General features: G+C 42.2%; 1 protein-coding gene across 2 annotated transcripts in view; it reads right to left on the bottom strand.

The window, feature by feature from the left end:
• osbpl5 (oxysterol binding protein-like 5) overlaps positions 1-26,734 on the bottom strand; it is a 117,968-nt gene that overhangs the window by 86,644 nt on the left and 4,590 nt on the right. Inside the window, exon 2 of one of the 2 annotated variants that reach the window (XM_029758494.1) lies at positions 13,105-13,166. The exons of the other annotated variant lie outside the window; for it this stretch is intronic. The gene's annotated coding sequence lies outside the window, so the exon portion shown is untranslated. The remainder of the gene's footprint in view (positions 1-13,104; positions 13,167-26,734) is intronic. 2 annotated transcript variants of the gene reach the window in all.

Below are 26,734 nucleotides of genomic sequence, written 5' to 3'. Positions count from 1 at the left end.
AATCTCCATAGACACATATTGGCCGTAGAATGGCCTTACTGAAGAGCTCAGAGACTTAACCTGGTGCCGTCATAGGATGCCACCTTTCTAAACAAGTCAGTTCAACAAATGTATGCCTTGCTAGAGCTGCCACGGTCAACTAAGTGCTGTTATTGTGAAGTGGCAATGTCTAGCAGTAACAACAGCTCAGCCGCGAAGTGGTAGGCCACACAAGCTCAAAGAACGGGAAGCACGTAAAAAAAAAGAAATGTTTGCCTGTCCTAGGTTGCAAAACTCACTACCGAGTTCCAAACTGCCTATTGAAGCAACGTCAGCACAAGAACCGTTCATACAGAAATGGTTTGTCGAGATTGATGTGGAAGAACTTGACTGGCCTGCAGACCCCTGACCTAAACCCCATTGAACACCTTTGCGATGAATTGGAACGCAGACTGCGAGGCAGGCCTGATCGCGCAACATCAGTGCCCGACCTCACTAATGCTCGAGGCTGAATGGAAGTCCCCACAGCAATGTTCCAACATCTTATGGAAAGACTTCCCAAAAGAGTAGAGGCTGTTATAGCAGCAAAGGGGGAACAACTCCATATAAATGCCCATGATTTTGGAATGAGATGTTCGACGAGCAGGTGTCCACATACTTTTGATAATGTAGTTAACCCCAGCCTAACCTTCCATAACATCAAGGAATCATCAACGCGTAGGTCGATTAAGGCAGCCCCCCCGCACCTCTCGGATTCAGAGGGGTTGGATTAAATGCAGAAGACACATTTCAGTATGAAGGCATTCTGTTGTACAACTGACTAGGTATCCCCCTTTCCTTTCCTTGTATGGCACAAAGACCTGATCAAATGCTGACGTCAGGCTGGTAAGAACATTTCTTATAAACGGGTCATTTAGGTTGGCGGTAGCGTTGTTGATGAAATGCTGGCATCGCATTAGAACTGGGCAGCGGTCTTGGGAAAAGAGGGTGGCAAAGAAGGAAGCTGCAAACATAAGATCTGTGCTCCAGTATTATCTAACGGGAGTTCTTTACCATGCCCATGACAAGGACTGTCACCAGGAAGGTCTCCATTTCACTAATTGCGGTTGTCACCCGTTTAGAGACCACTGAGGGAATTGGACTGACTAGTTTTCATGTAGCCGTTCGAGAGATATCAGATCAAAACACAAACGCACGCATGGACGGACACACAAAAAGCCTCTCTCTCAAACCAAACTATAAAAATGCGCCCTTGACTGAATTAACATTTTAGCATTCCACTCATTAAAAGAGCGCTTTCAAAAGAGAGCTTTCAGTTTTTGCTCTGTAAATAGGCCTCTTCAACTCCCCACACGTTAGACATTTAACATTAAGTAAAACCCAGCATTGACCGATTGCATTTCACACCCTTATCAGAGCTAGAAGTAGCATAGTCTAAAACTGACTCGACGTCAAGGTTATAGGTCAAATGCAGTGCCTAAGATGTGAATTGGCCCAGCGTCGTCCGGGTTAGGGCGGCAGGGATGTCGGCAGGGATGCCGGCAGGGATGCCGGCAGGGATGCCGGCAGGGATGCCGGCAGGGATGCCGGCAGGGATGCCGGCAGGGATGCCGGCAGGGATGCCGGCAGGGATGCCGGCAGGGATGCCGGCAGGGATGCCGGCAGGGATGCCGGCAGGGATGCCGGGCGCATGCACACTGGCTTCGGTCGCCAGCTGAACGGTGTCTCCTCCGACACATTGGTGTGGCTGGCTTCCAGGTTAAGTGAGCAGTGTGTCAAGAAGCAGTGCGGCTTGGCGGGGTCGTGTTTTGGATCTCGATCTTCCCCTCTCCCGAGTCAGGACGGGAGTTGCAGCGATGGGACAAGACTAACTACCATTTGGATATCACAAAATTGGAGAGAAAAAGGGGTAAAAAGTACAACAAATATATATAATAATATATGTGTAAACAATCTGAAATATTTCTACGAGAATTTAAAAAAACATACTTTTGGTCATGTAGTGTATGTGAACGTCTACTAGTCGAAAATCATTAAATATGGAATTGGTCCCTTTGCTGCTATAACAGCCTCCACTCTTCTGGCAAGGCTTTCCACTAGATGTTGGAACATTGCTGCGGGGACTTGCTGCCATTCAGCCACAAGAGCATTAATGAGGTCGGCAACTGATGTTGGGCGATTAGGCCAGGCTTGCAGTCGGCGTTCCAATTCATCCCAAAGGTGTTTGATGGAGTTGAGGTCAGGGCTCTGTACATGCCAGTCAAGTTCTTCCACACCGATATTGACAAACCATTTCTGTATGGACCTCGCTTTGTGCACAGAGGTATTGTCATGCTGAAACAGGAATGGGCCACAAAGTTGGAAGCACAGAATAGTCTAGAATGTCATTGTATGCTGTAGTGTTAAGAGCTTTACACCACTCCAGCCAACACTTGGCATTGCACATGGTGATCTTAAGCTTGTGTGTGGCTGCTCGGCCATGGAAACCAATTTCATGAAGCTCCCAACAAACAGTTCTTGTGCTGACGTTGCTTCCAGAGGCAGTTTGGAACTCAGTAGTGAGTGTTGCAACCAAGGATAGACAATTTTTTTACGCACTACGTGCTTCAGCACTCGGCAGTGCTGTTCTGTGTGCTTGTGGCCTACCACATTGCGGCTGAGCCATTGTTGCTCCTAGATGTCTCCACTTAACTGCACTTACAGTTGACTGGGGCAGCTCTAGCAGGGCATAAATTGGACAAACTGCCTTGTTGGAAAGGTGGCATCCTATGACGGTGCCACGTTGAAAGTCACTGAGCTCTTCAGTAAGGCCATTTTTCTAAAGCCAATGTTTGTCTATGGAGATTTCATGGCTGTGTGCTCGACGTTATACACCTGTCAGCAACGTGTGTAGCTGAAATAGTCGAAACCACTACATTTGAAGGGGTGTCCACATACTTTTGTATATAGAGTATACTTAATGTTTTTCCCCCGCATGACGTACCAATTGTTAAACAAGGGCTTTCTGCAAGAAAACAAAATCAGATTGCAGAAGTTAACATAGCCTGGTCAGCAGTAGGGCCATTGCGTACATAACGCTGTCATCTGCATACAGATGACCGTTACAGGTTTTTGCAAATAGACCAATAAATAGTGAAGAGGAAAGGTCCCAAAAATTGACCTGAGGGACACCTTTAGTAATATACAACAGTGCCCTGTCTGACAAATAGTTCCCAAACCACTTGCAAGACACCTGGTCGAGACCCATTTCAGACAACCTTTGATTGAGTAGAGGATGGCCTTCCCTGTGGCTCAGTTGGTAGAGCATGGTGTTTGCAATGCCAGCATGGTGTGTGCAACGCCAGGGTTGTGGGTTCGATTCCCACGGGGGGCCAGTACAAAAAATGCATGAAATGAAAATGAAATGTATGCATTCACTACTGTAAGTCGCTCTGGATAAGAGCGTCTACTAAATGACTAAAATGTAAAAAAATGGATGCTTGACAGAATCAAAGGCCTTGGATAGGTCTATAAATATGGCAGCACAGTGATTCCTATGATCGAAGCAATTTAACACATAATTTAAGACAAGCGTAGCTGCTGAAACGGGTCCAGGTCTGAAACAGACTGGTGCACATTAACAATATACTGTCATTTGAAGTTTAAAAAAGTTCTTAAAAAAGGCAAGATAGTTCTGAAATTTGGTGATACTTATCTAGGTCAAAAGGAAAGTGCACGTGATCTTGATGCGCCTTTCCAATAAAAAATAAAAAACCATGGTCTTATTCTGATGACATGAGGATCGATGCTTGAAAAACAAACCCTCGCTCTTAACCATAATAATCTTACCAGTCAAAGGTTCGACACACCTACTCATTCAAGGGGTTTTATTGATCTACATAGTAGAATAATAGTGAAGACATCAAAGCTGTTAAAACATATGAAATCATGTAGGGAAAAAAAATAGAAAAAAAAAGTGTTAAACAAATCAAAATATATTTTATATAAAATAGTCCCCCTTTGCCTTGATGACAGCTTTGTACTCTTGGCATTCTCTAAACCAGCTTCATCTGGAATGCTTTTCTAAACAGTCTTGAAGGAGTTCCCACATATGCTGAGCACTTGTTGGCTGCTTTTCCTTCACTCTGCGGTCCAACTCATCCCAAATCATCTCAATTGGGTTGACGTCAGGTGATTGTGGAGGCCAGGTCATCTGATGCAGCACTCCATCACTCTCCTTCTTGGTCAAATAGCCCTTACACAGACGAGGTGTGTGGAGTCACTGTCCTTTTGAAAAACAAATGATAGTGGAACTAAGCTCAAACCAGATGGGATGGCGTATATCTGCAGAATGCTGTGGTAGCCATGCTGGTTAAGTGTGCCTTCAATTCTAAATAAATCACAGTGTCACCAGTCTTTGTGAGACACGGCGGTTGCGATTTTTGTTTCCAAACTTGGACTCCAGACCAAAAGGGCAGATTTCCACCAGTCTAATGTCCATTGCTTGTGTTTCTTGGCCCAAGCAAGTCTCTTCTTCTTATTGGTGTCCTTTAGTAGTGGTTTCTTTGCAGCAATTTGACCATGAAGGCCTGATTCCTGCAGTCTCCTCTGAACAGTTGATTCTGAGATGTGTCTGTTACTTGAACTCTGTGAAGCATTTATTTGGGCTGCAATTTCTGAGGCTGGTAACTCTAATGAACTTAACCTCTGCAGCAGAAGTAACTCTGGGTCTTCCTTTCCTGTGGCAGTCCTCATGAGAGCCAGTTTCATCATAGACCTTGATGGTTTTTGCGACTGCACTTGAAGAAACTTTCAAAGTTCTTGACATTTTCCGGATTTACTGACCTTCATGTCTTAAAAGTAATGGACTGTCGTTTCTCTTGCTTATTTGAGCTGCTCTTTCCATATTATGGACTTGGTTTTTGTATACCACCCCTACCTTGTCACAACAACTGATTGGAATTTCTTTCCTTAATCCATTTGAGCCACAAATTAACTTTTAACAAGGCACACCTGTTAATTGAAATACATTGAACTTTAGATTTTTTTTATTCAGTACATGAAAACTTAAGCAAAAAAAGTATATATTGTGCACTGTGTCATCCCGCACTGATTTTTATCCGCAACAAGTCAGTTTTGTGTAAACACACTACTGGTAGGAAAACTAATTTTTTTAAATTATGCAGATTTTTGAATATTAGCATGAAAATCTGTCACCAACTGGATGGAAACCTAGATAGACAAAAAATGGTTCAAATGAAAAAAGAAAAAAAAGTGTGTGCCTGGAAGTGAATCTCTGCAGTTTAGAGGTGAAAAAAAGAACTCCCTCAAAACCAATTTGAGAGTTAGGAATAGTAGAATAAACAAATTGCTATTTCTAAATTTGGTTATGCATCAGTAGTATATTTCTTATTATGTCAGTCACTAACAGACACTCAGTAAGCCGTATCAGCTAACATTTTTTAGATTTGTAAATTAGTCTAGCAGCCAGCTGTCTAAAAACGTGTAGTAATCTTGGTCGAATTACCCACCAAGGGGGCCACCATCAATTTTGTCCCCTCACTCAGAGATCATGTTAAAAACTGCAAACATTTCTCTACACTATGGCAAAACGTATATACTGAACAAAAATAAATAAAGTGTAAAGTGTTGGTCACATGTTTCATGAGCCTAAATAAAAGGGCCCACAAATGTTCCTAATGAACAAAAAGCTTATTTCTCTCAGATTTTGCAAACAAATTTGTTAACATCCCTGCTTGTGAGCATTTTTCCTTTGTCAAGATAATCCATCCACCTGACAGGTGTGGCATATCAATAAGCTGATTAAACAGCACGAACATTACATTACAAAGGTGCACCTTGTGCTGGGGGAAAAAGGCCACTAAAATGTGCAGTTATGTCACAACACAATGCCACAGATGTCTCAAGTTGAGGGAGCATGCAATTGGTATGCTGTCTGCAGGAATGTCCACCAAAGCGGTTGTCAGAGAACTTAATCTTCATTTCTTTACCATAAGCTGCCTCCAACATCGTTTTAGGTCCAACCGGCCTCACAACCGCAGACCACGTGTAACCACGCCAGCCCAGGACCTCCACATCTGGCTTCTTCACCTGCGGGATCGTCTGAGACCTGCCACTCGGACAGCTGATGAAACTGAGAAGTATTTCTGACTGTAATAAAGCCCTTTTGTGGGGAAAAACTCATTCTGATTGGTTGCCCTGCCAGGCCCACCCATGGCTGTGCCTCTGCCCAGTCATGTGAAATCTATACATTAGAGCATTATGAATTCATGTCAATTGACTGACTTCCTTATATGAACTGTAACTCAGTATAATTGTTGAAATTGTTGCATGTTGAATTTGGTGGCTCTTTTTTTTTCCAATTTGGAGTGCTAGAGGGAATCTCCCAAATTCTGCCATACAGGCTAGGATTGGTGCATTTCTGTGCACACCCCAAAAATTCCAGGTGTAAAATTTCAGTGGGATTTTTATCCCATGATTGTAAAAGGGACACCAACTTTTGCTGCCATATAGAAGGATTGGCGTTATGACAGAGTCAAATAATTTAAGCCAAATTCTTAACTGGTGCGTTAAATTTATACGGGGTCTATCTACTTATAGAAATGTATACAGGGTCACGAGTGGCGCAGCGGTGTAAGGCACTGCATCTCAGTGCTAGAGGCGTCACTACAGACAATAATTGTGTTATCTTGTCGTTAACTTTTACACATTTGTTTTCCTTAAAGATCACATTAATAATATCATAGACCTTGCCTCCTACACCACTTTGAAGCGGACATAATTCATAGCCAGAGAGAGGCCCTGAGAGAGGTAGCATGACTGTGTGTATCTCAGAGCAGCAGGGACACCCCACCAGAGAGCATTTCAGTAGGAAGCCAGAGTCACTAAGGAGGTCACCCCCAGAAAATGAAAGTTAACATAACATTCTAGAGCACCCTGCATGACTGGAGTCGTGTTTTCAATAAGCGCCAGCAGTCGGCTAAATAGCAGAAAACAAACTCATTGTCAGGAGACTACTCCTTTCATTTAAAATATTAACTAGGCTTCTTTTCATTTAAAAATGTCAATTCGGAAGTCAGAAAAGGTCTGTATAGCCTTCCCCACAGTAATTAACAATATGCATCTTCTTGTGATTTATTGATAGGACAGTCACAAAGGGAGCATTGACTAACAATGGCGTCGGAGAAGAAGGCTGACGTTCTACATGTCCCCAACCGATTGCGTCTTTTTATTCATTTATTTGTGTTGTTTGTAAAATATTTTAACTTTGTACATAATGTTGCCGCTATGACCGAAAAAAATAAACTTCTGGACATCAGGACTGCGATTCCTCACCACAAACTGGCAGAATCCTTTTTCTCCTTTAACGAGTCTGACGAGCCCAACACGAATGATATACTGATGCGTTTCTGAATGGACATAATGTTTATAGGCCCAGATCCCCGTGATTTGCGTGAAGAAGAAGCAGAGAAAAAGGGGCCAGAGGAAGGGCTGCCTTCAGAGAATTCGTAGCTGATCGAATAAACCTCCACTTCCTTCCATTCTGCTAGCAAACGTGCAATCTTTGGAGAATAAAATAGATGACCTATGCGGGAAGATTAAACTACCAACGGGACATTCAAAACTGTAATATCTTATGAATCATGAGGTCGTGGCTGGACAACGACACTATCAACATACAGCTGGCTGGTTATACGCTGTGCCGGCAGGATAGAACAGCGGCATCTGGTAAGACAAGGGGCGGCTGACTATGTATTTTTGTAAATAGCAGCTGGTGCACAATATCTAAGGAAGTCTCGAGCTATTACTCACCTGAGGTAGAGTATCTCATGATAAGCTGTAGACCACACCATCTACCTAGAGAGTTTCTGTATTTTTCGTAGCTGTTTACATACCACCAGTCAGAGGCCGGCACTAAGACAGCATTGAATGAGCTGTATTCCGCCATAAGTAAACAAGAAAACGCTCACCCAGAGGCAGCACTCCTAGTAGCCAGGGACTTTAACGCAGGGAAACTTAAATCGTTATATCAAATTTCCATCAACATGTTAAATGTGCAACCAGAGGGAATACAATTTAAAAGACTCCAGACCACATTTACGCCACACACACAAACAGCTCTCCCTCGCCCTCCATTTGGCAAATATGACCATAATTCTATTCTCCTGATACATGCTTACAAGCTAAAATTAAACAGGAAGCACCAGTGACTAGTTCAATAAAAAAAGTGGTTAGATAAAGCAGATGCTAAGCTACAGGACAGTTTTGCTAGCACAGACTGGAATATGTTCCAGGATTCCTCCCTCCGATGGAGTACACCACATCAGTCATTGGATTCATCAATAAGTGTATCGATGACATTGTCCCCAAATTGACAGTACGTACATACCCCAACCAGAAGCCATGGATTACAGGCAACATCTGCACTGAGCTAAAGGCTTGAGCTGCTGCTTTCAAGGAGCGGGACTCTAACCCAGAAGTTTATAAGAAAGCATCAATACAGGACTAAGATCAAATCGTACTACACCGGCTCTGACGCTCCTCGGATGAAACATGCATGAGAGCACCAGCTGTTCCGGAAGACTGTGATCACGCTCTCTGCCGATGTGAGGAAAACCTTTAAACAGGTCAACATTCACAAGGCCACGGGGCCAGACGGATTACCAGGATGTGTACTGCGAGCATGCTCTGACCAACTGGCAAGTGTCTTCACTGACATTTTCAACCTCTCCCTGTCCGAATCTGTAATACCAACAAGTTTTAAGCAGGCCACCATAGTGTCTGTGCCAAAAACACTAAGGTAACCTGCCTAAATGACTACCAACCCGTAGCACTCACATCTGTAGCCATGAACTGCTTTGAAATGCTGGTCATGGCTCACATCAACACCATTATCCCAGAAACCCTAGACCCACGCCAATATGCATACCCCACCAACAGATCCACAGATGATGCAATCTCTATTGCACGCCACACTGCCCTTTGCCACCTGGACAAAAGGAACACCTATGTGTTAATGCTATTCATTGACTACAGCTCAGTTTAACACCAGAGTGGCCTCAAAGCTCATCACTAAGCTAAGTATCCTGGGACTAAACACCTCCCTCTGCAACTGGATCCTGGACTTCCTGACGGGCCGCCCCCAGGGTGTAAGGGTAGGTAACAACACATCGACAACGCTGATCCTCAACACAGGGGCCCCTCAGGGGTGCGTGCTCATTCCCCTCCTGTACTCCCTGTTCACTGACTGCACGGCCAGGCACGACTCCAACACCATCATTAAGTTTGCCAATGACAACAGTGGTAGGCCTGACCACCGACAATGATGAGATAGCTTATAGAGAGGGGGTCAGAGACCTGGCCGTGTGGTGCCAGGACAACAAACTCTCCCTCAACGTGATGAAGACAATGGAGATGATTGTGGACCACAGGACGGGGCTGCAGTGGAGCAGGATGAAATCTTCAAGTTCCTTGTTCCAAGCACACCAAGACAGTCGTGAAGAGGGCACGACAAAACCTATTCCCCCTCAGGAGACTGAAAAGATTTGGTATAGGTCCTCAGATCCTTCAAAAGTTCTACAGCTGCACCATCGAGAGCATCCTGACTGGATGCATCAATGCCTGGTATGGCAACTGCCCGGGATCCAACCGCAAGGCACTACAGATGGCAGTGCAAACAGCCCAGTACATCACTGGGGCCAAGCTTCCTGCCATCCAGAACCGCTATACCAGGCGGTGTCAGAGGAAGGCCCCAAAAATGTTCAAAGACTCCAGCCACCATAGTCAAAGACTGTTCTCTCTGCTACCGCACGGAAAGTGGTAGCAGAGCGCTAAGTCTATGTCCAAGAGGCTTCTAAACAGCTTCTACCCCTAAGCCACAAGACTCCTGAACATATAATCATAGGGTTACCTAGACTATTTGCGCCCCCCCTCTTTTACACTGCTGCTACTCTCTGTTGTTACCATCTATGCACGGTCACTTTAATAACTCGACATGTACAGTTGAAGTCGGAAGTTAACATTCACCTTAGCGAAATACATTTAAACTCAGTTTTTCACAATTCCTGACATTTAATCCTAGTAAAAAATCCCTGTCTTAGGTCAGTTAGGATCACCACCTTATTTTAAGAATGTGAAATGTCAGAATAATAGTAGAGAGAATGATTTATTTCAGCTTTTATTTTGTTTCATCACATTCCCAGTGGGTCAGAAGCTAACATGCACTCAATTAGTATTTGGTAGCATTGCCTTTAAATTGTTTAACTTTGGTCAAACATTTTGGGTAGCCTTCCACAAGCTTCGCACAATAAGTTGTGTGAATTCTGCTAGTTAAGAATTCTGAACTCTGGAGCAGTGGAAACGCGTTCTCTGGAGTGATGATTCACGCTTCACCATCTGGCAGTCCGACAGACAAATCTGGGTTTGGCAGGTCCCAGGAGAATTCTACCTGCCCAAATGCATACTGCCAACTGTAAAGTTTGTTGGAGGATGAATAATAGTCTGGGGCTTTTTTTTATGGTTTCGGGCTAGGCCCCTTAGTTCCAGTGAAGGGAAATCTTGAGCATACAATGACATTGTAGACAATTCTGTGCTTTCAACTTTTTTGGGGAAGGCCGTTTGCTGTTTCAGCATGACAATGCCCCCATGCACAAAGCGAGGGCCATATAGAAATGGTTTGTCGAGATCAGTGTGGAAGAACTTGACTGGCCGGAACAGAGCCCTGACCTCAACCCCATCAAACACCTTTGGGAGGAATTGGAGTGCCGACTGAGAGCCAGGCCTAATCACCCAACCTCAGTGCCCGACCTCACTAATGCTCTTTGTGGCTGAATGGAAGCAAGTCCCTGCAGCAATGTTCCAACATCTAGTGGAAAGCCTTCCCAGAAGAGTGGAGGCTGTTATAGCAGCAAAGGGGATCAACTCCATATTAATGCCCATGATTTTGGAATGAGATGTTCGACGAGGTGTCCACATACTTTTGTTCATGTAGTGTATCTTTTCAGGAGTTATAAATGTTGGTAACGCATTTGTTAATGATCAGTGGATTGACACTTTAAAATAAAGGTATCTTTTAGCAGTTATACATATGGGTAAATCATTTAGAGATTTGAGAGTTCACTCAGACCTTAAACATACTTATAGGGAGTATTGAGTACTCATCACTACATACAAAAGAGACAAATCAACACTTTGTTAAACAATGCAACAAGAAATAATACGAATATAAAGTAAATTACTCGGTAGAATAAACCTTTTTGCAAAAGTATAAAACAGGAAGGCACAATTTATAGTCCAATATTTACACGTTTTGGGAAAGGGGGACAAGTGTTAAGATTTGCAGAATTTAGCTATCATAATAACAGTCTGATAGCAGCAGTTGTGACGTGTGAGTAGCATGAGTGTGTGTGTGTGTGTGTGTGTGTGTATATGTGTGTGTGTGTGTGTGTGTGTGTGCACACAAGCTAAGGGGCAGAGAATCAGGGCTGGTGATCAGTCCAGTTCAAGTGTTCAGCAGTCTGATTGCTTGTTGATAAAAAAATGGTCTCGGAGACTGTTGGTATCAGAACTCATGCTTCGATACAGACTTCCCAACGGTAAGGGAGTGAACAGCTTGTGGCTGGGGTCCTTGATGATGCTGCAGGTCATCCTCAGACACAGCTTTGAGTATATGTCCTGGATGAATGGTAGGACGGTCCCACTGATGTACTGGGCCGTCTTCACCACCCGCTGGAGGGCCTTATGGTGGTGGATGGCGATAGTCCCGTACCAGGCCGTGATGCAACGGGTCAGGACGCTCTTGATGGTGCAGCGGTAGTTTTTGGACAGGACCCAGCTGTCTCAGAATAATCTCAGCTGTGCATAAGTGTTCTAAGCGTAGACTAGGCCTAGTTGACGTGAAATATACAGTTAAATCTCATAACCGTTGGCAGGACTTTCACTCGCCAAGACAAACATGGGAGAGGCAGAATGTAAACATGCTTCCTGCCTGATAAGAGAGGGCGAATCGCTTGCTACATGACTACTTACCTACCATTTCAGCCTGTCCGACATTCTGTCTTTGTGTGTTAGGTCATAGAGCTTGCCATTACTGCTTAATTAGTCCCTTGTATATCTATTTATGGAATAGGTTGTGTTATTTCTATGCATTATTTATAAGTGCCGCACATTGCCTTGTGAATATAATTCGGAGCTGGAGATTTTAATCTGTTAACATCAAGTATTTCAGAGAGTTTGCTGTAGTTTGCGACTTGCTAAATAAATGTTGGACTTAAAAACAGAATAAATACGCATCTCAATCCCAATAACAGCTGAATATTCCCACAGCGGTTTGCTCACATACTCAACGTGGATCACGATGACAACTAGGAAACGACCAGGAAAGCCCACAACCTAAACATCCACTGTGCTAATGAGAGAATACAAAAACGTCTAAATCACCTTTTCATTATAGGGTTTTTCTTATGTATAAAATGTAAACGTTTCCTGCAGGCAAACTGTGTTGCTGTGCTTTCTATAGCAGCCTGGGGTATCATTATAACCATCTGTCCCAGAACAACCTCCCAAACATCTACTCCCTTCAACCTCAGACACACCCTCGCCTGAGGATCCTAGTTCAGTCTTCAGCGGTTCCCTGCTTTATTTCAGAGGACACACCTGACCTGCAGTCAGTTCACTCATGTGGCAATGTCCTCCTCAGGAGAGAATAACTAAGCCAAATCAATAGGTTAGGTGAAGGTTTACTGATTTAGGTTTAATGATTTACATTTTGGTACAAATGACAATAGGTAAAACACTTTAGGCCTATATGAAATGCGGCAAAAGACCATTAAAAAAGTTGCGGCATATAAAGACAATAAAATGCACTATGCACCTTTTGGGACATGCCCCACTTCCAATTTCTGCCTGCGCTCAAACATGACTAACCCTCATAAAACATGCGTGCCATACTGAAACAAGAGTTTTGCTGCCATCAGCTTGGCCCAGAAACTAGCTCTGTTATGCAACACCACACTCCCACTAGTTTATACCAGGTAAACAGGTGTGTACGTGTGTGTGGCACAAAAGCTACATTCTCACTACTGCTAACTAACACACAGACTGATTGTAGCAGTGAGCTCAGCTTACCTTTCACCTGATCAGCACAGGATACCACATCCAGAAGCCTACGTAAGAACAGTCTGCCTTACCTTGGGAGAGAGAGAAGTTTAATTCTGAATCACATGCTCCTTATGAATCACAGGCAGAGGCTGCACGTCCCTCCCACAGACACACACCCTCCATATCACAAAACCAACTCCTAAGCCCCACCCAGTTGTCCTGAAAGAGCAGAAACAGGAAGCATGTATGTCTCCCTGGGTAGATCAAGCTTCCCGTTTACCCTGTTAGTGATGAAAACCACAGTACAGATACAGCACGTCTGATTTGACTGGTCCAAATGCCTCAGCAGCCTTTTATTCTGAATGAAGAAACCTTGAAATAGTCCACTGAAATAGGTTAGTCCATGTTTTGGCAGGAATAATTGTAAAGTGTTGGTCCCATGTTTCATGAGCTGAAATAAAAGGATTCTAGAAATGTTGCATACTGATCAATATTTCTGTCTATAATAAAGCATTGGGTATTGAGTAGAATGATACCCCATTTCATTGATCCCCAATCCTTAGGTAAAGCTATGCAGTGCAATATGAATGTCAACACACAATAGGCTGACCGGGGAGGTGATTTCACACAGTCACAGTCATGCGATAAGAGCTACAATGCTAATATTTGGGTAAACTCTTCACAGTTGTGTTCTGTGGGTGTCACCGAGTAGACTGATACCCCATTTCATTGCTTCACATTCCAATCTTGTTTAACATCATCTAATCTAAATATGGCATGATTCCACCAATTGTAACATTCTGCATCACTTTCAAATAGGTACTTTTATTTTGAAGGAAAACCGCAAATTCCACTATTGTGCCTAATCCTTATTGTGGCTAGCTTCACAAAACATAACCCAGTCCGGTCGAGCGTCACTAGCCAGATGAAGCTAGCTGGCTGCTTATAACTTTAGCTTTGGTCAACAGGGTTCAGTAGCTGGCTAACTATTTACTTTCATGAACTGAAGTTCAATTTCAATAGGCGAACAACAAGTGGCTACCTAGCTAATACTTACTCACAAGGATTCCTAAATCATTGCTAAGAATAATAAATGACAGTTTCTACTGGTCGTTGTTTTCAGGCTGGTTGTATTGGTGCTAGCTAGGTACCACGCTAAAGCTAGCTAGCTACCCCAGAAGTTGCGGTTGAACAAATAATGCTTTATTACCATCACGGGATTGTAAACACATCGTTCGTGGTCGGTGTTTGCAGACTTTTTTGTACAGCTTTGACAGTGCTACTGATCGTAGTGGTGGCGCTTGGCTTGCATGTGCAAATTCAGAACACACAACATTCTATAATAGAACTGTTATTTGACATGTCAAATTAAAAGCTTATTTAAAGCGTCAAAATGTTATTTGACGTGTATCTTTTTTGACACGCAAAGACCCAAACGGCATTCCATAGTATGTCATGTGACGCTATTACTGTGTAACTCCGGTAGGGCAACATGTGTACTGGTGCTCGACCAGTTGGCGAAAGCCAACATCACCCACAACAGAGAACGGTTGATTGTCAACGGCAATGAATTCCATTATCTTGGCATTAATGGATTTCGCCTCGTCTCGAGTTGTCGCCTAAATTTTCTTACTCTTTCAAATGACTGCTCGACTTGTTGACTACTCGATCCACACAGCAGACATTGTGGGCTAGGTTAGGAATGATGTGTTGCACGTGTAGCGCAAAATTTGACGTTGCGTCATTATGTCATGTACCTACGTTATATAGGTATGCACGGTAGCTTTGAAATCGGTGTTAAACTAGACAGACATCGGGCCGATCCCGATGTTGGCATTTTTAGCAAATATCGGAATCTGCCGATATGTTCACCGATATATCGTGCATCACTAAAAATTATACTAAAATATCCTCGACTAAACAAATAACTATTGTTGTTATGTTTTTACATGGATATATTTCCATTATTATTTCTTCGTGCAATTCATGCTTTACAATTGTTTATGCAATATTTATGAAGCGTTGGTGGTTAAAGTGCATTCGGAAAGTATTCAGACCCCTTAAATTTTTCCACGTTACATTACAGCCTTATTCTAAAAAAGATTAATATGTCTTTCATCAATCTAAACACAATACCCTATAATGACGAAGCAAAAACTGTTTTTTGGACATTTAAGCAAACAAATAATATACAAAAAATATAATCACATTTGCATAAGTATTCAGACCCTTTACTCAGTACTTTGTTGAAGCACCTTTGGTAGCGATTACAGCCTCGAGTATTCTTCAGTATGACGCTACAGGTTTGGCACACCTGTATTTGGGGAGTTTCTCCAATTCTTCTCTGCAGATCCTCTCAAGCTCCAGATCCTCTCAAGGTTCCCATCCAGGTTGGATGGGAACCGTAACTGTGGCTAGGCCACTCAAGGACATTCAGAGACTTGACCCGAAGTCCCTCCTGCGTTGTCTTGGCTGTGTGCTTAGGGTCATTGTCCTGTTGGAAAGTGAATGAACCCCAGTCTGAGGTCCTGAGTGCTCTGGAGCAGGTTTTCATCAAGGATCTCTCTATACATTTTTGACTTGATCCTGACAAGTCTCCCAGTCCCTGCCCTGAAAAACATCCACACAGCATGATGCTGCCACCACCATGCTTCACCTTAGCGATAGTGCCAGATTTCCTCCAGATGTGACACTTGGCATTCAGTTCAAAGAGTTCAGTCTTGGTTTAATCAGACCACAGATTGTCAGAGTCCTTTAGATGCCTTTTGGCAAACCCAAAAGGGATGTCATGTGCCTTTTACTGAGGAGTGGCTTCCGTCTGGCCACTCTATCATAAAGGCCTAATTGGTGGAGTGCTGCAGAGATGGTTGTCCTTATGGAAGGTTCTCCCATCTCCACAGAGGAACTCTGGAGCTCTGTCAGAATGACCATCAGGTTTTTGGTCACCTCCCTTACCAAGGCCCTTCTCCCCCGATTGCTCAGTTTAGCCAAGCGGCCAGCTTTAGGGGGTTCCAAACTTCTTCCCTTTAAGAATGATGGAGGCCATTGTGTTCTTGTGGACCTTAAATGTTGCAGGCATGTTTTGGTACCCTTCCCAGATCTGTGCCTTGACACAATTCTGTCTCAGAGCTCTACAGATAATTCCTTCGACCTCATGGCTTGGTTTTTGCGCTGACATGCACTGTCAACTGTGGGACCTTATATAGACAGGTGTGTGCGCACGCCTTTCCAAATCATGTCCAATCCATTGAATTTACCACAGGTGGACTCCAATCAAGCTGTAGAAACATCAAGGATGATCAATGGAAACAGGATGCATCTGAGCTTAATTTCGAGTCTCATAGCAGAGTCCCTGAATATTTATGTAAATAAGGTATTGGTTTCATTTTTAATACATATACAAGAATTTCTAAACCTGTTTTTTCTTTGTCATTATGGGGTATTGTCTGTAGTTTGCTGAGTGTTCATTTTATATTTGTATTCTCTTATGAAAACAAGTCTGACGCTGCGTAATGGGCAGGTCTGTCTCACTGTCTAGAGGTTCTGGCTGCTATGATTGGATAGAGCACAATCAGCTGCATGCTCCATCAGCCCAGCTGCTTTTCAAGTGTTAGCGGGCACTGGGCATGATCGTAATCCATACCCAACCTACCAGTAAGTCATGACAAACTCTTGTACAAAACTCAGTTTTGGACATATTGACTTTATGAACAAAGTTATCAGATTCACACTGTAGTCAGAGTGACACTAGATGATAGTTTTCGGTCTCTTATCGATGCCACATAGGTCATTTTTAAAACAAGTGAAGTTGGTTCTAAAAAGGGAGTTGACCTTTAAATCAGTAGTTTTGAAAAGGCTTATAATTTTGAAAAGGATTATAAACAAACATTGACCTTGTGATATTTCACTGATGAGGGACAAGTTATTTTAATTAAACTAATTTTGAGAGGGCCTGAAGCACTCCACCAATCAGGCATTTATGGTAGAGTGGCCAGACGGAAGCCACTCCTCAGTAAAAAGGCACATGACAGTCAGCTTGGAGTTTGCCAAAAGGCACCTAAAGACTCTCACACCATGAGAAATAAGATTCTCTGCTCTGATGAAATCAAGATTGAACCCTTTGGCCTGAACGCCAAGCGTCACGTCTGGAGGAAACTTGGCACCATCCCTACGGTGAAGCATGGTGGTGGCAGCATCATGCTGTGGGGATACTTTTCAGCAACAGGGACTGGGAGACTAGTCAGGATTGAGAGAAAGATGAGCAGAGCAAAGTACAGAGAGATCCTTGATAGGATCAGAGAAAAGTAGAGAAAAAAACCTGCTCCAGTGTGCTCAGGACCTAAGACTGGGGCGAAGGGTCACCTTCCAACAGGTCAAACACCCGAAGCACACAGCCAAGACAACGCAGAAGTGGCTTCGGGACAAGTCTCTGAATGTCCTTGAGTGGCCCAGCCAGAGCCCGGACTTGAACCCTATCAAACATCTCTGGAGACCTGAAAATAGCTGTGCAGCAACGCTCCCCATCCAACCTGACAGAGCTTGAGAGTATCTGCAGAGAAGAAATGGGAGGTACTTTTCAAATAGAGGTGTGCAAAGCTTGTAAATAGCCAACTTTATTTCAGTTGGAATGCATTGTTTTCAATAGCTATTTTTTGGTAGAACGACTGAGGTTACTTTTTTGGTGAATACATATTTTCTAAAGGACATCCTACTCCAAAATACACTACCAGTTTTAGAACAAATACTCATTCAAGGGTTTTTCTTTATTTTTACTATTTTCTACATTGTAGAATAATAGTGAAGACACCAAAACTATGAAATAACACATATGGAATTATGTAGTAACTAAAAGTGTTAAACAAATCAACATATATTTTAGATTTTAGATTGTTCAAAGTAGCCACCCTTTGCCTTGATGACAGCTTTGCACACTAGGCACTCTCAACCAACTTCACCTGGAATGCTTTTCCAACAGTCTTGAAGGAGTTCACACATATGCTGAGCACTTGTTGGCTGCTTTTCCTCCACTCTGTGGTCCAACTCATCCCAAACCATCTCAACTGGGTTGAGGTCGGGTGATTGTGGAGGCCAGGTCATCTGATGCAGCACTCCATCACTCTCGATCTTGGTCAAATAGCCCTTAAACAGCTTAGGTGTGTGTTGGGTCAACGTCCTGTTGAAAAACAAATGATAGTCCCACTAAACGCAAACCAGATGGGATGGTGTATCGTTTGCAGAATTCTGTGGTTGCCATGCTGGTTAAGTGTGCCTTGAATTGTAAATAAATCAAGTGTCACCAGCAAAGCACCCCCACACCATAACACCACATCCTCCATGATTTAAGGTGGGAAATACACATGCGGAGATCATCCGTTCACCCACACCGCGTCTCACAAAGACATCTCCAATTTGGACTCCAGACCAAAGGACAAATTTCCACCAGTCTAGTTTCTTGGCCCAAGCAAGTCTCTTCTTATTGGTGTCCTTTAGTAGTGGTTTTTTTGCAGCAATTTGACAATGAAGGCCTGATTCACGCAGTCACCTCTGAACAGTTGATTCTGAGATGTGTCTGTTACTTGAACTCTGTGAAGCATTTATTTGGGCTGCAATTTCTGAGGCTGGTAACTCTAATGAACTTAACCTCTGCAGAAGAAGTAACTCTGGGTCTTCCTTTCCTGTGGCAGTCCTCATGAGAGCCAGTTTCATCCTAGTGCTTAATGGTTTTTGCAGCTGCACTTGAAGAAACTCTCAAATTTCTTTAAATGTTCCAGACCTTCAAGTAATGGACTGTCATTTCTCTTTCCTTATTTGAGCTGTTCTTGCCATAATATGGACTTGGTCTTTTACCAAATAGGGCTATTTTCTGTATACCACAAATTAACAAGGCACACCTGTTAATTGAAATGCATTCCAGGTGACTACCTCATGAAGCTGATTGAGAGAATGCCAAGAGTGTGCAAAGCTGTCATCAAGGCAAAGGGTAGCTACTTTGAACAATCTTAAAAATGTACAATATATTTTGATTTAACACTATTTAAGATTCGTCAAAGTAGCTACCCTTTGCCTTGACAGCTTTTTACACTCTTGGCATTCTCTCAATCAGCTTCACCTGCTTTTCCAACAGTCTTGAAGGACTTCCCGCATATGCTGAGCACTTGCTGGCTGATTAACCAACTTTTGACTGGTACTGTGCATTACATTTAGCAGATGCTCTTATCCAGAGTGACTTACAGGAGCAATAAGGGTTAAGTGCCTTGCTCAAGGGTACAGACAGATTTTTCACCTAGTCTGCTCGGGGATTCGAACAAGCGACCTCTCGGTTACTGGCCCAATGCTCTTAACCACTAGGCTACCTGTATCGCTTCAAATGGAAAAAATGATTACATTAACAGGTTTTGTATTTCGGGAATTCATTTTGGAAGTACCCCAAATCCACTGTTTAATGATTGAACCACTTTAACCATTTATTGTTGTCATAGGCTCCCATGCATTTGAAATGAGAGCTTGTCTTGGTGACAGACTCAAGCTTGGTTAGCAACAGTTGCCATCCTCCAGAAAGCTGTAGTTGGTTAGTCAGCAAGTCAATCAAATGCCCACAATTCTAGGACGGGACATGACAATCGGTCAATTGAGATCAACTGTGCATGTGATCTTTTGCCAATATTGATGATTTGAGCCTGCATCTATGGTTTAAGAGATCACCTTGTGGTATTACAGTGGTCATGGGTTCAATTGGTCCATCATGGTGAACTGTGTCTGCAGTTCAGATCAATAATAATAGAAAATAAAGGATCGATGACATAACGTGTAAGTATGTTCACTAGAAGTTGACCGATTAATCGGAATGGTCGATTTTTCATAACAAATCGGTAATCTGCATTTTTGGGCACCGATCGTGGCCGATTACATTGCACTCCACGAGGAGACTGCGTGGCAGGCTGACTACCTGTTATGCGAGTGCAGCAAGGAGCCAAGGTTAGTTGCTAGCTAGCATTAAACGTATCTTATAAAAAAAACAATCAATCTTAACATAATCACTAGTTAACTACACATGGTTGATGATATTACTAGTTTATCTAGCTTGTCCTGCGTTGCATATAATCGTTGCGGTGCCTGTAATTTATCATTGAATCACAGGCTATTTCGCCAAACGGGTGATTTAACAAGCACATTCGCGAAAAAAGCACTGTCGTTGCACCAATGTGTACCTAACCATAAACATCAGCACCTTTCTTAATCAATACACAAGTATATATTTTTAAACCTGCATATTTAGTTAATATTGCCTGCCAACATGAATTTCTATTAACTAGGGAAATTGTGTCACTTATCTTGCGTTCTGTGCAACAGAGTTAGGGTATATGCAGCAGTTTGGGCCGCCTGGCTCGTTGCGAACTGTGTGAAGACTATTTCTTCCTAACAAAGACAGCCAACTTCGCCAAACGGGGGATGATTTAACAAAAGCGCATTTGCGAAAAAAAGCACAATCGCTGCACGAATGTACACATCCATAAACATCAATGCCTTTCTAAAAATGAATACAAAGAAGTATATATTTTTAAACCTGCATATTTAGTTAAAAGAAATTCATGTTAGCAGGCAATATTCAACTAGGGAAATTGTGTCACTTCTCTTGCGTTCATTGCACGCAGAGTCAGGGTATATGCAACAGTTTGGGCCACCTGGCTCTTCGAACTAATTTGCCAGAATTTTACGTAATTATGACCTAGCATTGAAGGTTGTGCAAAGTAATTTAGACTTATGGATGCCACCCGTTAGATAAAATACAGAACGGTTCCGTATTTCACTGAAAGGATAAACGTTTTGTTTTCAAAATTGTTTCCGGATTTGACCATATTAATGACATAAGGCTCGTATTTCTATGTTTTTATTATATTATAATTAAGTCTATGATTTAATAGAGCAGTGTGACTGAGCAGTGGTAGGCAGCAGCAGGCTCGTACGCATTCATTCAAACAGCACTTTCCTGCGTTTGCCAGCAGCTCTTCACAATGCATAAAAGCATTGCGCTGTTTATGACTTCAAGCCTACCAACTCCCGAGATTAGGCTGGCAATACTAAAGTACCTATTAGAATCAAATCAAATCAAAATCAAATGTATTTATATAGCCCTTCGTATATCAGCTGAAATCTCAAAGTGCTGTACAGAAACCCAGCCTAAAACCCCAAACAGCAAGCAATGCATGTGAAAGAAGCACGGTGGCTAGGAAAAACTCCCTAGGAAAAACTCCCTAGAAAGGCCAAAAACCTAGGAAGAAACCTAGAGAGGAACTAGGCTATGAGGGGTGACCAGTCCTCTTCTGGCTGTGCCGGGTGGATATTATAACAGAACATGGTCAAGATGTTAAAATGTTCATAACTGACCAGCATGGTCAAATAATAACATCCAATAGTCAAAGGTATATGAAATACAAATGGTATAGAGCGAAATAGTCCTATAATAACTACAACCTAAAACTTCGTACCTGGGAATATTGAAGACTCATGTTAAAAGGAACCACCAGCTTTCATATGTTCTCATGTTCTGAGCAAGGAACTTAAACATTAGCTTTCTTACATGGCACATTGCACTTTTACTTTCTTCTCCAGCACTGTGTTTTTGCAATATCTAAACCAAATTGAACATGTTTTATTATTTGAGACTAAATTGACTTTATTGATGTATTATATTAAGTTAAAATAAAAGTGATCATTTTTCATTCAGTATTGTTGTAATTGTTATTACAAATATTACAAATATTAAAATTTAAAACAAAGATTTTTAAAAAGATTTAAAAAATGTTAAATAAAATACAAAAAAAGTTGGCCGATTAATCGGTAGCGGCTTTTTATGGTCATTCAATAATCGGTATATGCGTTGAAAAATCATAAATCGGTCGACCTCTAATGTTCACATCCTCCACCGGTCTATAATGGCTGTAGTCAGGTGATTGGGGACTTCCCAGTGGACCAGTCACGTGCTGAAACCAGAGGTCTCCCTAATACGGGCAAAAGTGCAAGCAGGTGTCACAAGTTCTCCTTTAGGTAATCTGACCCACCACTGACTGGCACTTTCCGCTGTTCCTGTTCTGTGTGACACCTCTGAAACCCACACCCCCTCTCCACATAGGGTTGCACGTTAGACTGAAACTTCGGTACTTTTCGATACTACAACATGAAAAAAGGTTTAATACTAAAATTGTAACTTTTGGTTTGTCTATCAAATGTCTCACGTCTGGAAATGAACTAAATGTATTGAACTTAAACTTGGGCAAATTATTTGTCCATCATAAGACATGAACAGAAAGCATCAGTGATTCCCTGAAACTTTCTGAAGAGGCAATGGCATGGCAATGCCACCGTCTGTGTGTGGTGTGTGCATGTATGTCCACCGTTAGCGATGCTATTTATAACCATATTCGGATGAACGGAAAGGCTTTCCCAAAAACTTTCTAAATTAAAAAGTTAGGCTACTTTCTAGTTATGCCTACCGCACCTGCAGAATCATGAGCGTTTGCATCAATCCAGTGGCCATTGGCTTTAAAAAAAGTCCATCACATCTACAGGTGAAGCAGGAAGTTTACATACACCTTAGCGAAATACATTTAAACTCAGTTTTTCACCATTCCTGACATTTAATCAGAGTAAAAATTCCCTGTTTTAGGTCAGTTAGGATCACCACTTTATTTTAAGAATGTGAAATGTCAGAATAATAGTAGAGAAAATTATTTATTTATTTCAGCTTTTATTTATTTCGTCACATTCCCAGTGGGTCAGAAGTTCACATGCACTCAAATAGTATTTGGTAGCATTGCCTTTAAATTGTTGAACTTGGGTCAAACGTCATTTCGGGTAGCCTTCCACAAGCTTCCCACAATAAGTTGGGTGAATTTTGGCCCATTCCTCCTGACAGAGCTGGTGTAACTGAGTCAGGTTTGTAGGCCTCCTTGCTCACACACGCTTTTTCAGTTCTGCCCACAAATTTTCTATGGGATTGAGGTCAGGGCTTGTGATGGCCATACCAATACCTTGACTTTGTTGTCCTTAAGCCATTTTCCCACAACTTTGGAAGTATGCTTGGGGTCATTGTCCATTTGGAAGACCCATTTTCGACAAAGCTTTAACTTCCTGACTGATGTCTATAGATTTTACTTCAACATATCCACATAATTTCCCTTCCTCATGATGCCATCTATTTTGTGAAGTGCACCAGTCCCTCCTGCAGCAAAGCACCCCCATAACATGATGCTGCCACCCCCGTGCTTCACGGTTGGGATGGTGTTCTTCGGCTTGCAAGCCCCCACCTTTTTCCTCCAAACATAACGATGGTCATTATGTCCAAACAGTTGTATTTTTGTTTCATCAGACCAGAGGACATTTCTCCAAAAAGTACAATCTTTGTCCCCACGTGCAGTTGCAAACCGTAGTCTGGCTTTATGGCGGTTTTGGAGCAGTGGCTTCTTCCTTGCTGAGCGTCCTTTCAGGTTATGTCAATATAGGACTCGTTTTACTGTGGATAAAGATACTTTTATACCTGTTTCCTCCAGCATCTTCACAAGGTCCTTTGCTGTTGTTCTGGGATTGATTTGCACTTTTCACACCAAAGTACGTTCATCTCTAAGAGACAGAACGCGTCTCCTTCCTGAGCGGTATGACGGCTGCGTGGACCCATGGTGTTCATACTTGCAAAATATTGTTTGTACAGATGAACGTGGTACCTTCAGGCGTTTGGAAATTGCTCCCAAGGATAAACCAGACTTGTGGAGGTCTACAATTTTTTTCTGAGGTCTTGGCTGATTTCTTTTCATTTTTCCATGATGTCAAGCAAAGATGCACTGAGTTTGAAGGTAGGCCTTGAAATACATCCACAGGTACACCTCCAATTGACTCAAATGATGTCAATTAGCCTATCAGAAGCTTCTAAAGCCATAACATCAAGGCACAGTCAACTTAGTGTATGTAAACTTCTGACCCACTGGAATTGTGATACAGTGAATTATAAATGAAATAATCTGTCTGTAAGCAATTGTTGGAAAAATTACTTGTGTCATGCACAAAGTAGATGTCTTTCCTGACTTGCCAAAACCATAGTTTGTTAACCTGTTATGGATGGGGGCAGTATTTTCACGGCCGGATAAAAAAAATGTACCCGATTCAATCTGGTTATTACTCCTGCCCAGAAACTAGAATATGCATATAATTGATTTGGATAGAAAACACCCTAAAGTTTCTAAAACTGTTTGAATGGTGTCTGTGAGTATAACAGAACTCATATGGCAGGCCAAAACCTGAGAAGATTCCAAACAGGAAGTGCCCTCTCTGACCATTTCTTGGTCTTCTATACCCTCTTTATTGAAAACAGAGGATCTCTGCTGTAACGTGACACTTTCTAAGGCTCCCATAGGCTCTCAGAAGGCGCCAGAACGTTGAATGATGACTTTGCAGTCAATGGCTGAAAAACAGTAGCGCATTTGGATAGTGGTCGATCTGAGAACAATGAGATGGGCGTGCGCATGCACATGAAGAGTCCATTTTGCATTTTCAGTCTTTGAACGAAAACAACGACTCCCGGTCGGAATATTATCGCTATTTTACGAGAAAAATCACATAAAAATTGATTTTAAACAGCGTTTGACATGCTTCGAAGTACGGTAATGGAATATTTTGAAATCTTTTGTCACGAAGCACGCCAGCGCATCACCCTTCGGATAGTGTCTTGAACGCACAAACAAAACGCCGCTATTTGCATATAACTATGGATTATTTGGAACCAAACCAACATTTGTTGTTGAAGTAGAAGTCCTGGGAGTGCATTCTGATGAAGAACAGCAAAGGTAATCCAATTTTTCTTATAGTAAATCTGAGTTTGGTGAGTACCAAACTTGGTGGGTGTCAAAATAGCTAGCCTGTGATGGCCGGGCTATCTACTCAGAATATTGCAAAATGTGCTTTCACCGAAAAGCTATTTTAAAATCGGACACCGCGATTGCATAAAGGAGATCTGTATCTATAATTCTTAAAATAATTGTTATGTTTTTTGTGAACGTTTATCGTGAGTAATTTAGTAAATTCACCGGAAGTGTTCGGGGAATGCTAGTCACATGCTAGTCACATGCTAATGTAAAAAGCTGGTTTTTGATATAAATATGAACTTGATTGAACAAAACATGCATGTATTGTATAACATAATGTCCTAGGAGTGTCATCTGATGAAGATCATCAAAGGTTAGTGCTGCATTTAGCTGTGGTTTTGGTTTTTGTGACATTATATGCTAGCTTGAAAAATGGGTGTTTGATTATTTCTGTCTGGGTACTCTCCTGACATAATCTAAATGTTTTGCTTTCGTTGTAAAGCCTTTTTGAAATCGGACAGTGTGGTTAGATAAAGGAGAGTCTTGTCTTTAAAATGGTGTAAAATAGTCATATGTTTGAAAAATTGAAGTTTTCCGATTTTCGAGGAGTTTGTATTTCGCGCCACGCCCATCATTGGATATTGGAGTGGTGTTCCGCTAGCGGAACGTCTAGATGTAAGAGGTTTTGACCGCTAGCGGAACGTCTAGATGTAAGAGCTTAACAAGAAATTTGTAGTGGTTGAAAAATGAGTTTTAATGACTCCAGCCTAAGTATATGTAAACTTCCGACTTCAACTGTACGCTACAGAAACACTGCTAACCAAAACAATGCGTGTGCACTTGAATTAAACAGCTACACTCAAATCTAAATGTCTTAGACTTTTCTCAGACCTCCAAAGTGGTCCCCTGATGTGGTTTAAGCATTGCTGTGGATTTAGAATGGTTTTCTATTTTGTAAAAATTGCGATATTTTTAATAAATTAACATCCCAGTCTGTCTCGACGCTTTCTTTTTCTGCCCTGTTATTGTTTTGGTATCAAGTGTCGCTATACTAAACCTGGATTCGATGTCCAAATGCTGGTAGTGTGAGACAACACTACTCTCTACTACTCAGAAAAGAATACAAATAGGCTACCTTCAGATTGCTCAATGTGGAAAAACAGTGGACAAACCATGACAGAATTGGCCTAAAACCTTGACTCTTTCATAATCCCTTTCATAATATTCCCTGACACTTCCCACCAATGCTCAAAATCTGTAAATGGTGACAGTGTGTCAAATGACGACAACGACCCATTTCCCTCCACATATATCCGCTCAAACACAAACTGGCAAAACTGCTAAACCAAGAGATTAGTACAGCATACAACATATTGCCAAGAGAGAGAACAGGCAACGCATGGTCTGGAGAAATGACATGGTCACTAAAAGGACAGGCCTACATGCACCGGATGAGGTGCTCGAATAGAGCCAAATATTGTAGTGAACCAGGTACTGGCATTTCAGCTAAACATTCTCACATGATTTAAATTAATGAATATTTATTTAACCTATTGTAAAAATAAAAGGTGTCTATCTTTGTAAAGTTGAAAGCCATTGAGGGTTAAATCCAGCTGAAATGCCAAGCTTCTGAGGTTTGAGAGAAAAGGTCGGGAGATATTGATTTCAGAAACACCACCGTGAGAAAGCTATTCTCCTCCACCCCTTTCCTCTCCTCCTATAAAAGCACCACAATATGAGTCATAATACCCATAAAACATAGCGGTCAAACAGGGAAATGGTTCCAATCATTCATTTTTCACCTT

This window comes from Salmo trutta, chromosome 7, assembly GCF_901001165.1.
Source record: "Salmo trutta chromosome 7, fSalTru1.1, whole genome shotgun sequence".
Classification (NCBI taxonomy): domain Eukaryota; kingdom Metazoa; phylum Chordata; class Actinopteri; order Salmoniformes; family Salmonidae; genus Salmo; species Salmo trutta.
Note: the sequence above shows the minus strand (reverse complement) of the source record. Positions and strands in the feature narration are given on the sequence as shown.